At 45.6% G+C, this 12706-nt stretch overlaps 1 long non-coding RNA gene across 1 annotated transcript; it reads right to left on the bottom strand.

The window, feature by feature from the left end:
- Positions 1 to 3705: 3705 nt before the first annotated feature.
- On the bottom strand, positions 3706 to 7444 carry LOC134413926 (uncharacterized). The gene is made up of 3 exons (XR_010026614.1): positions 7390 to 7444; positions 3947 to 4022; positions 3706 to 3762 (listed from the first exon to the last, which is right to left on the bottom strand). It is a non-coding gene; the product is annotated as an uncharacterized LOC134413926 (long non-coding RNA).
- Between the last annotated feature and the right edge of the window lie 5262 nt (positions 7445 to 12706).

Raw genomic sequence — 12706 nt, 5'->3', positions numbered from 1 at the left:
TGGAAGTGGTCAAGAGAGTGGTGGTGGCCATGGAAGGGTTGGCCATAGAGGCCAGCAGGATGCTGGTGGCCATGGGAGGCTTGGACATAGACTGGTGGCTACAGGGGAACAGTGGTGGCCATGGGCAGCATTGACCATAGAGCTGGTGGCCAGTGGGATTGTGGTGCCATAGAGTGGTGGCCATGGATGGGATTTGGCCCCAGGTGGCCCACGGACTGGTGGCCCCAGCGGCCCGTGGCTCATCTTGCCCCTGCAGGACGAGAATGGCCACACCCTGTCGGACAAGGACATCGCGGCTGAGGCTGACACCTTCATGTTTGAGGGTGAGCACGAGCTCCCAGGTGCCATTGGGGAGGAGCCACTCCAGTGTCCCCTCACTCACCCAGTGTCCCCACAGGCCATGACACTACGGCCAGTGGCCTGGCATGGCTCTTCTACAACCTGGCCGGCCATCCTGAGCACCAGGAGCGATGCCGCCAGCAGGTACAGGAGCTCCTGGCTGGCCGGGACACTGCAGACATTGAATGGTGAGATGTCTCCAGGGCCACCCCGGTCATGTGCCTTGGGAGCATGGTGCCATCTCCCACTTGTCCCCAGGGACGACCTGTCCCAGCTGCCCTTCACCACCATGTGCATCAAAGAGAGCCTGCGGCTGCACACTCCTGTCACTGCTGTGTCCCGGCGCTGCACCAAGGACATCCCCCTGTGTGATGGCCGTGTCATCCCCAAGGGTATGGCATGGCGAGGGTGTCCCCAGTGTCACCACCCACCCTCATCTGCTGTCCCTAAAGTGGCCATTCTCATCCCACCAGGGGTCATCTGCCTGATGAGCATCTATGGGACCCACCACAACCCAGACCTCTGGCCCAAGCCTGAGGTAGGGCCACCCTATGAGGTGTCCCTGTCACCATGGTGGTGATAGCTGTGTCCCCTCAGTGTGACTGTGTCGGTGTCACCCCAGGTGTTCAGTCCTCTGAGGTTCAGTCTGGAGAACAGCAAGGAACGGTCCCCGTCGTCCTTCATCCCCTTCTCTGCTGGGCCCAGGCATGTGCTTGAGTGGGGACAGGAGTGCCACCCCTGTCCCTGACTGGGTTCACAGTGGGGTGACAGTGGGGAAGAGCAGGGAATAAATGGTAGCATGAAAGGGACAGTATCATGGTGGTGGTGGGGATGTGTTGTCCTTGGCCATGGGACACCCCATGGCATGGACATGTCAACCCATGGACTTGTCTCTAGGTCACTTGTGTCACCATCCATGGCCATGTCCCCCATTTCCTCATCCATGGCCATAGAGCTCCATGTCACCATCTCTATCTGTGACACCCCCCATGCCCAATATCGCCATCCACACCCACGTCCTTGTCCCCATCCCCACCCAGGTCCTTGTCCCCATCCCCACCATGTCCCCACCCAGGTCCTTGTCCCCATCCCCACCATATCCCCACCCAGGTCCTTGTCCCCATCCCCACCATGTCCCTACCCAGGTCCTTGTCCCCATCCCCACCACATCCCCACCCATGTCCTTGTCCCCATCCCCACCATGTCCCCACCCACGTCCCACAATGTCACCATCCATGTGTTAGTTAAATGTCTTTATATTTACCCCAGTGTTGGGTGAAGGATAATGAAAAATGAAAGAAAATAAAGGCCAAAATAAAAGCATTTATGTGTCCATGCTGCTGAGTATCCATGTGTTGGGTGGGTAGGAACGACCTTTTTTAAGAGGAGTTTCCACTCCATTGTCTACAAAATCCTGGTTTTTTGCCCCAGTCCATCACCATTTGGCTGTGGAAGATGCCGGTGGGCCAGAGAGAATTAGAATCATGGAATGATTCAGGTTGGAAAAGACCTCCAACATCATTTGGAGTTCCTGGATGCCACCCGAAGAATGATAGGATGCAAAAGGTGAGACTTTTTTGGTGTCAAAAGTAAAAAACTATTCTGTCCCCTGTGAAATTCTGATGTCTGTTTGCATCCCAATGGATTTTTCTCTGGCCGTGTCCAAGTGCCCAAGGGGAGCCAGGATGACGTGGAGACCACCAGCCCGGTGTCTTCCCAACATGGATCACCAGGACCATGGATGACCAAGTCTCTGCCTAGCGAGGGTCACTGTGGACCATCCAGTGGGGGTCCCCAATGGGGGATGGAGTTGAAGCAGCGCTCAAAGCTCTTCCTGACACTGTAGGACACAAAACAATACGAGCACACACACTGCTGCTCTCAAGGGGAAGAAAAGGGAAGTTTATTTTCTGACTCCAACATTTATAGTTTTCTAAAAGTGACAGTGGATTGGAGGGTGAAAGTGCCACCTCTCCAATGACACTGGACAAACTAACAGTCCATCAAATTTTTCTTCTTCTATGTAAGAAAGCAAAACAAGAAGTTATTTACAGAAAGTGTTTGAGAAAGTTTGCTACAAGACTGCAGATATCAGAAGGCTCAAAAAATCTTAAAAAATCAAGGCAACACTCTTCCTGCACACAGGGCAGCTGTAGGGCATCCCTTACTGCTGCCTCCCTTGGTTTTGAGTCACGGTAGAGTTCTGGGAGAAGCTCTTCCCACACTTGGAACACTGTCAGGGCCTCTCCCCAGTGTGGATCCGCTGGTGGGTGACGAGGGTGGAGTTTTTCTTAAAGCCCTTCCTGCAGTCAGGGCAGCAGAACGGCCTCTATTCTGTGTGAATCTGCTGATGCTTGAGGAGACGGTATCAGCTCTGAAACCTCTCCCCACACTAAGAACACTCATAGGATCTCTCCCCAGTGTGGATCCTCTGGTGGGCAATCAGCCTGGAGGTCTGCCTGAAGCTTTTCCCACATTCCCCGCACTTGTAGGGCCTCTCCCCAGTGTGGATCCTCTGGTGGACACTCAGGCTGGAGGGGTCGATGAAGCTTTTCCCACATTCCCTGCACTTGTAGGGCCTCTCCCCAGTGTGGATCCTCTGGTGGACACTCAGGCTGGAGGGGTCGATGAAGCTTTTCCCACATTCCCTGCACTTGTAGGGCCTCTCCCCAGTGTGGATCCTCTGGTGGGCATTCAGATGGCAGCTCTGCCTAAAGCTTTTCCCACATTCCCTGCACTTGTAGGGCCTCTCCCCAGTGTGGATCCTCTGGTGCAGAATCAGGCTGGAGTTCTCAATAAAGCTCTTCCCACACTCTGAGCACGTGTAGGGGCATTCCCCAGTGTGCATTGTCTGGTGGATGATCAGGCGGGAGCTGTCACGGAAGTCCTTCCCACATTCCCCACATACAAAGAGTCGTATCCCAATGTGGATCATCTGGTGGAGTTTCAGGCTGGAGCTCCTCCTGAAGCCCTTCCCACATTCTCCACATTTATAAGGCCATTCATTGGTGTGGATCCTCTGGTGGACGATGAGGTGGGAGCTGATCCTGAAGCTCTTCCCACATTCCCCACACTCATAGGGCCGTTCCCCAGTGTGGGTCCTCTGGTGGATGAGCAGGTGGTCGCTCCTGCCGAAACTCTTCCCACATTCCAAGCACTGGTGGGGCTTCTTGCCATTGTCAAGCTGCTCATGGACCACCACTTCAGAGATCTGGCCAGATCTCTGGCTGCCTTCCTGGCACAGGCTGAGTCTTTCCTCCTCAGAGCACCCTGGGCTGGGTTTGCAGCCTCTCCTCCTGAGGGATCTCTGTGGCTTTTCCTCCCCGTTGGATTCCTGTGCCCTGGAGCTGCTCAAAACAGCCTCTGCCACAAGGTTCTGCCATGGGGATTTGTCCTCCCTGGTCTCCATCCTCAGCTCCTTCCCTGGGGGAGGAAGGACAAGAAAAGGATGGGATTTGCCTCCGTGCCAGAGGGAAGGGGAAGGAGATCCCCCAGTGCATCCCTGGCTGGACAGCATCAGCAGTGGGGCTGTGCTGCAGCCGGGGTCGTGCTGGGCTGGGAGATGGAGCAGGAGAGAGGGGGAAAGGGGCACTGACTTCCTCCTCACCTGCCTCAGTGCCCTGGGGCATCTTCCTCTTCTTCACAGCCTTCTCCATCCAGATGAGGTTTGGGAATGGGAAATCCTGGTTTGGGGAAAAAACAAGATGTGAGTGCATTGCTTTTGATGGTCTCACTAGCCAAGTCCATCTCTAGAAGTCACCGTGTGTCTGGTGGCCAGAAATACCTCCAAAAATCAAGGAGTCCAAAAACCTCTCCCAGGAGTTCCCTGTTTCCAGTGTCCTCACTTTGGGGTTATGGGGGTCCCTCTTCTCAGAGCTGCTGGGGGGCCCGTGGGTCCTGGGCATCCCCCCCTTCTCCCAGGTCCTGCTCAGACATGATGAGGGGGTTTTGGGGGGTCCCAGGGCTCACCCTCCCCTGATTCTGTGGAAATTGTTTTTGTGATTCGTGCCAATTGGCAATGGAATCAGCAAAATGCTTCTATCTGATGTGTCCAAAATAGACACAAAGAAAGGCTTTGAAACTTTTTGACCAAACAGCCAAAAAAAGCATCAAAATCAAAGAAGTATAGTAGAGCAAAAGAGATGAGGTAACAAGATGACTGATGCTTAGAATAAATTAGAGGAAGTTGGGGTAAAGCTGAGATATTGCAACAAAGCAATTAAAAGCTTATGTATAATAAAAAGCTTGATGCGCTTGACAAAATCATGTAGCAGACACCAGTGTAAGGCCTCCCTCCAGACAACCACAAGGATAGCAATCAATGACCACCTAGAAATATTATGAAATTACTGCTCCCAGCTTATTGATATTTGCTAATTTGGACTAACCAAGCACATTAGAAACTGCTTTGTAGGCTTAAAAACAGTATATTTACTTTACTGAACTGTGTGTGTTGTGAATGGAGCAGTGACTCCCCAGCCACCCAGCGCTGCTTGCTTGCTTTAAAATAAAAGGTAAAGAAGTAAAATTTGGATTGACCATTGAAATTTTATATCAGGTGTTCCAGGGTCCCCCTTCCCCAGCATCCCTCCACTCTAGGCACTCAGCGCTTCCCCTGCTCCCCTTTGCACTCCTAAGAGATCCAAAAATATCCCCTCATCAAATGAATTAAAAATACCTCTCTCAGCGACACCAAAATATATTTGGGACTCAACTCCTGTGAAAAACGCCAATCACTTGTTTTTAAAATTTTAAAAGTTTAGTAGTAATAAAATAGTTCTACAAATACTAATACAATTAGAGTAATAATAATTTGGACAATTTGAATTAGGACAATACGAGACAACAAATATAAAGAGTTACGGACGTCTGGGTACCTTTTTCTGGGCAGCACAAGCCCGAAAAAGGACCCCCGTTAGCAAAGGATTAACCCTTAAAAACAATAACCTGTTGCATATTCATACACCTCATACATGATGCATAAATTCCATTCAAACACAAGATTCTGTCTGGCCATCATTAACCTCTTCCCTCTAATCCTAACAGCCCCTTTGAGGTGGGAAGAAGTTCGTTTCTTCTGATAAGACAGCAATAAATTCTTTTCTCTGAAAGATTCAGGTGTCCTCTGGCTGCTATCTGGTGCGAGTGCCTCGTTCCTTTCTTTAAAAAAACCCCACTAACATAGTTCTTCTTTAAACTGCAAAAGTAACCTTTTAATTACAAGACTACATTTATTATTAAACTGTTAATACAGCACTACAAATCAATACATCAAAATACATATGGTAAATGTGAAAATGCCTGTATTTAATGATTGGCTTTTCACAAATATTAAAATGAATATTATATGTGTTGTGTTAGAAAGTAATGCTGCATTAATTCTCTTAAGTACCATGTTAAATATAGTTTTAGGTTATAAAAATTGTTAAAATAAAAATGATGCCATGTAAGATACTTTTTTAAAGAAAGGACTTGCAGCGAGATAGCAGCCACAGGACACCTAAATCTTTCAGAGAAAAAGAATTTATTGCTGTCTTATCAGAAGAAACGAACTTCTTCCTGCCTCGAAGGCGCTGTTAGGATTCAGAGGAAGAAGCTGACACTGACCAGAACCACAGAATCCTGTGTTTGAATGGAATTTATGCATCATGTATGAAGTGCATGAATATGCAATGGGCTATTGTTTTTAAGGGTTAATCTTTGTTAGCGGGGGTCCTTTTTGGGCTCATGCTGCCCAGAAAAAGGTACCCAGACGTCCGTAACTCTTAGTACTTGTTGTCTCGTATTGTCCTAATTCAAATTGTCCAAATTATTATTACTCTAATTGTATTACTATTTTTAGAACCATTTTATTACTATTAAACTTTTAAAATTTTAAAAATAAGTGACTGGCGTTTTTCACACACCATAAGCACACGTACCTTTGCTTAAAACAATGCTTGCTTATTTCGAATACAATACCTGCTTGTAAGCCTTAAAACACAAGGCACAGAGCTCTATTCTTAAGCTTTAACCTTCCTAATATCTTGCTAGATAAACTTTCTGCAGCTTAGAGAGCTATTCAGACAATTCACAATAGCTATTCAGCTATTCACACAGGCCATTGTTCTATTTGCCCTTGCTTTTTCTACAGTTTAAACAATTTTTCTGCTGACCTATCTCATGGCTGCGCTCTACTCACAGTTCTGCTGTCTCTGAGGCCTGCCTTTTGCAGCTTTCCCAAAAGCCTCTGATTCTATGGATTCCCACAGTAAATATCTGCATAGAGCCCTACAATATGCACTTTTCCCAACTCCGGAATCAGCAAGGTCCAAACCCCAGCAGAATCCTCCTCTTCCCCCAGAAAACCCTCCCGGAGCTGCCGCTTCCCCTCGGCGCTCACCTGCGGGACGCGGGGCAATGCGACGCTGCCGGGCCCAGCCGAGCTGCGGGCTCGCCGTGGAACCCCGCAATGCTCCTTGCCCTGCTGCTGCTCCTCCTCGGGCTGCTCCTCTTCGTGCTGCTCCTGTACCTGCTCCTCCCCTTCTCCTCTCCCTGCCCTTCCTCCCGCTCCAATGCCGGATCCCCCTTTCGCACCCCCTCTGCCCCATGGCCACAGCAGCGCCGGCTCTGGGGTGTAGAGGAAGATGAAACAGGAAAGCCTTACAAATATGATTGTCTGGAAAAAGATTTTGAGAATATGGAAACTATAAGCGAGATTGAAATGAAAGCAAGCTTTGAGATCCCTCAGTTACTGAACAATGGGAAAATAATGGTGAGGCCGCTGAAAGTAATCCCCTTTTGATGAAACAATTCCCTCTGCTTGCAGGCAGGTCCCAGGGTCAGAGCAGCCCCTACAGAAGGGGTCCACAGAGGAGTTTTTAGGGTTTAAAATGTAGCACTGTATGGTAATGTAGTGATTCTTACAGACGGTATGGAAATGCTGTAGGATTTCTATACTGTACTAGATTAGTTAGTGAGAATCAGAATATTCAACATAGAAGAAGATTTATTGTATTGTAACGGGAACTTCACTGTCTTAGCTCTTACCTCTCTTACTCTTGCTCTTACCTCTTGTCTCTTATGAAATAAACAGGGCCAGGAGACTTCTTCTCCTTTTCAATGCCTTTATTAGAAGTGATCAGCTCAGGATTTGGTGGCTCGACAGGTCTGCAGCGTCCGTCGTCTCTCCCAGGGTGACTCAGAGGAGGAGGAGGAGGATAAGCACAGCTCTATCCACAAGGGGCAGAGCTGGGGGATCCGGTCCTCGTGGGAGCTTTTAGAGCATGGTGTCCCTGTCAGATGTCAATTCAGTCCCCGTCCCGCTCCCTCCCAGACCTGGCCCGGGGGATCTCGAAGACAGGGTGAGGAACGATGAAGGTTTCCAGCATCTCTTGCAGGCCCAGCACTCCGTTCCTAACATCCAGACATCGCTCCAGTCTCTCAACTCTTAGGTGGCTCGTTGTTTTTGGGGTTTCTCCGTGAGTTTGGAGTCGGGGGTCCCACAAAGCATTCTGGTCTTGGGAGTCACTTTGCATAACCCCCCCCCCCCCCCCCCCCCCTTCTCAGATGTCTTCCCTATTCTGAGAAAAGTACAACTTAGCCTCGGGCAAGGCTCTGCTAATACAAAAGGAGCAATTAGCCACAACGACCTGTGATTACAATAACCAAACACACAGAACTTGGGCAGGGCCAGTGATCTGGCTGCCTCTTTGTAACTTTTTCTCACAAAAAAATATTAACCGAATTTTTGTTCATAACATCTTAGCTCTTGCCTTTGATGCTCTTACCCCTTTTACTCTCTCATGCTTTTACTCTCTTACACTCTCATCCTCTCTCCCCCTCTCTTCTCTTAGGCCTGCTCCGAGCTGTGGCTGCAGCTCCCAGTAGGGCCCTGCACCCAGGCCCTTTGCAATACAACCCCAAATCCCAAAATGTCCCTGCACCCAGGCCCTTTGCAATAAACCCCAAATCCCAGCAGGGCCCTGCACCCAGGCCCTTTGCAATAAACCCCAAGTTCCACGACCTGGCTGCAGTGATCTCTCATCTCCATGTGTCCCGACCCTGCTACCCCCATCAATCCTACACTGGGACAGGGGGAGAAACCCCCACAGCCCCCAGCGATGGGCAGGGGGCTCAGGGCTCGGGGATTAAGATGTACTTGTAGTTTTCTTGTTATGTCTAGGCTCTGAAGCAGGGTTTGTCATTGTTGTGAAACCAAGATTTGTCAGGACCCAGGACATCCCTCTGGCTGTCCTGAGCAGCCCAGACCCCTGCCAGAGGGCTCAGAGACCTTGGCACAGACCCCAGAATGCCCCTGTGGTTTTGATTATGACCCATGGAGCAAGTTACCAACCTTCTATGAAGATCAGCAAGCCACAACAGTTTAGGTAGCATATTAGTGAAGCTATTACGGGGTGAAAAAGTAGATTTTGGGGTTTCTGGTATGGGGGTTCACGGGGCAAGATGGAGGGAACTGTGTGTGTCCAGCTTTCTCCTTCTTCTTCTGCTGTGATGGTGGCACTTACAGATTGGTTTAGAGTAGAAGCTCACTGTCTAACATAGATGATAGATATTGGAAAGTAATTGTAATCATTGTACACGTAGTTTGTAGTATAAAGACATAACACTGCCCTGGGGGAGGCAGAATGCCTCAGACTGTCCTGCTGAGCTGACCTTAGCAGGGCAGGAGAAAATTTTTTACAGATAAGATAAATGAAACAACCTTGAGACTGAGAAATGAAGAGCCCTGACTCCTTCTTCAAGCGCCGGGCTGGGAAAAGAGACTTTGGAACTTTTCTCAGGGTCACTCTGACCAGCCAGAGACCCTGACACAGATTAATCAAGAATTAATACAGAAATAGATGTTCTAATCTATCCTTGCACTTCTGCAGGTCCTAGGAAGGCTGGTGGATGATTTCTGTCTGTGTTCAAATATTTAAAGCAACAACAAATAGTTCCACACTTTATATTTCAGATAAAGAATTTAATGGCATCTTAACATTGTTTTCACAATCTTATAATGTGCATATTTTACTCCTTGTGAAGCTGAAATCTTTTTAAATACAAATAATTCTACTGAAATTTTAGAAGTTTCAAAACCATTTTAACATACTGAAAACAAAACAGTCTAAAAAGACAGGTCTAACAGCCATTAAAATGCAGGAAAAAGCAAGAGGACTTCATGTAAAAGAACATTCATTTAACAGCTACATTTCTTCCACTAAGTATTTATGTGTTAAGAAAAACAGAGCAAATGTAAAAGAACAGAAGTTTTTAAAACCAGAGTTTATAATGCCAGAAACAGCTTTGAAACAACTTTTTATGTAGTTCTATTTATTTCAAAATTTAAAATTGGCTCATTTTTGTCCCAACATTTTGAATTATTAAACACACTGAATATGACAGAAAAAAGCAACAAATTCCTAACTCTGAGAGAAGAACAACCCTGCAAGCAAGGCCACAGCACTGGGCATTTCTGCACTTAAGTCAAAGAGCTTTACAGCATCTTTAATTTTCCTTTTCCTGTCCATTTTGGAGATCACAGTTCAGCCCGCCTCGCACATTCTCCTCATGGTTTTGAGTTTCAGAGCAGAGCCTGGAGATTTCACACTGCATGGAGCTGGGCTCTGGGAAGGAAAATAAAGCCATCCTTTTGTTTCTGTAAACAATCTGATTAACTGCTTGCTTTAATCTTAGGAAAGGCTAACATACCTTTTTTGGTGCTGTGGAATGTAACTGTGAAGCTTGTGGATAATCTTTGTACAAATTTTTAAATGTTTCTTCTTCCGAGACTATGCTCTATATGATTAAAAGTTGAAAGTTAAATTAAAAGTTACGTAGTCACACTATATTAAAATTACTTTTTCTTTCCGCCTAAAGATATTAAATTATGAAAAAGAAAAGTTGTCATTATGAGGCATAACAGTTCAATAAAAAGAATGTTAATTATGTACATACAACTACGATTCCAGAAAGAACCAATAAATTAAAATATACAGATAAATATTGGCTGGAATGTGGAAGCCCAAGCTCTTTATTTCCATTCTCAGCCCCAGCAGTGAGCACAAAGAGCTGCTCAGCACATGATTTGTTCTCTGACTCTTACCAGGAGGTCAGTGTGCTCAGAGCTGTCCGACTCAGTGTCCAGCTGCACAAGCACTTTCTGCTTTTTCCTGCTGCTCTGCCCTGCAGGCAGGTTTGTGCTTCTTCCACTCTGCATTTTATCCACTGGAGGAGTCTTTATAACACATGTCTAGGAAAGAAAATGTTTCTATTTTTAGATCATATTTTATAGGGTAAATATGGAATCTAAAGCCAAAATCAGGACCCAGTTTACAGTCTGAATGTCCAAGAATTCACCTGAGAGAAATGGTGGAACTCTTCTCTTTCCATCCAAACAAGGAGTAAAGACCCAAACAAAGTGGGGTGGGATGGAAATATCATGTTTTATTCTATTTTTGTTGCCAAATGAGGAGAATGAAGGGGAAGCTATGGAAGAGCTGAGTTTCGTGGCATATTGTATTTAAGTTCTCCATGCTTATCTGCAGAAATTCAGATTATTCTGAACTGTAGCCACTACATTGGACTCTATCAAACATCAAAGAAAATGGGAACAAACAAAACTGCAGGAAAAGGCTTTCAGAGAAAGATTGATAGCTATATCAAGATTGGTGTTACTTAAAATAGTTTTTTCATTAGAAGTTAAACAGAGAAGCATTGAATGGTCTAGTGCAGTCCTTTTTTAGACAGATAACATCAAAATGGTGCTGGATTCCATTGCTGCAATGTGAAAACCACAAGTGAACTCCTGACAGGAAGAAGGGTGAGTTCTGCAGTCAGGACTACTTTGACCATTTTTACAGCTATATCAGCTTTTTTCTCGACCATAGAGGAAATGTGCCTTTACAAATGGACACTTGTAAGCCTAAGTAAAACAATTCTAGAGACATAAAAAATCAGCAACTGAGCAAGAAAAATTACACACTGGGAGCCCTTCCAGAAACTGCTGTCTAATATCTCCATGGAATGGTGTGACCCTTTAAAATCCCTTCTTATCCCGGGGGGAAAAAAAAATAAATCATCTACAGAGAAGTAAGAAACACAGGCAGAAAAATGCAACAAGAAAAATTCACTGTTAGGAGTTACAAAACTTCAATTTTGGACTGTCCAAGGGACTTCCTGTTCTGAAGAACACATTTTTTATTTTTACTTTTATTTTTTTTAATTTTAGGAATATAATTTGGAGACTTTCTATTTTTTACATGAATAGATTCACTGTATAGATCTAAAAAAGGTTTAGGAGTCCCAGGAACATAAGTTTGTATTTTCTATAATTTAAAAAGTTTGAAGTCAAAAGCATTCCAATGTCTTTTGTTGAATGCAAATAAATTCTCATGGCACTTCAATTGATTCTACACATAAAAACACTCCCAAATTCTAAAAGCAATTAAAAAGTTAAAGTTACCTTGTGTTTCTTTTCACTTTCAGCAATCATACTGCCAGAGTGCTCTTTTACAAGATTCTCCTACAAAGAGTTATGTGACAGCAAGGAAATATTGATTTGAATTCAGTTGTTAAAAATCTTCTTGATGTAATGACAGAGCACAGTCTATAATCACAGACTGTTACAAAGTTCACACAAAAATATGACCAGGTTTGGTACAACCTCAGCATTCAAAAGTCACTGAAAAAAAACTCTGCAGTTTAGGGAACTTTTTTGCTTTAGCTAGTTAAAATTACCAAAAATAAGGGAGAGTTTTGTTTTGTTGTTTATTTATTTATATATAATCTATAATCACAGACTGTTACAAAGTTCACACAAATACATGACCAGATTTAGCACAAGCCCGGCATTCCAAAGTCACTGTTTTTCTGTTCAGTTTCATTTCTTACCCAACTCCTCCCACAGCACAAGCCCAGGCCACACCTGTCACCCCCACTGCTCAGGGAATAAAAAACTCCACCTTTTCTTCCATTTCTGCTTTCAGTTGTTCCTTAAGGGAGGACAGTTCCCTTTTCAAACATGACAGCTCATTTTCCTAAAAAACAATTAAATAAAGGACAGGGTTAACTCTGCACAGCCCAGAAAAAGGAAAACAGTCCCAAGTGAGGCAGTAATTAACAGGGACACTCATTAGATACACAAGATAATTCTATGTGCTTTTCAGCCCTATACTTGAAGCTTTGCTTTAGCTTGTTTAACAAAGACTGAAGCACTGTCAGAAACAGGTATTTGATCAGAAGTGTTCAAGGTAATACCTTAAAACCCTTGGGAGAGCAGGGGTGAGAGGGCACAGTCTAAATATTTAAAACAGAAGTTTCCTAATCAAAATGGGAAGTCAGAACATGACACACTATCTGGAAGAGCAGACACAAACACACTGCT

The sequence above is a fragment of the Melospiza melodia genome, unplaced genomic scaffold (genome assembly GCF_035770615.1).
Source record: "Melospiza melodia melodia isolate bMelMel2 unplaced genomic scaffold, bMelMel2.pri scaffold_61, whole genome shotgun sequence".
NCBI lineage: Eukaryota > Metazoa > Chordata > Aves > Passeriformes > Passerellidae > Melospiza > Melospiza melodia.
Note: the sequence above shows the minus strand (reverse complement) of the source record. Positions and strands in the feature narration are given on the sequence as shown.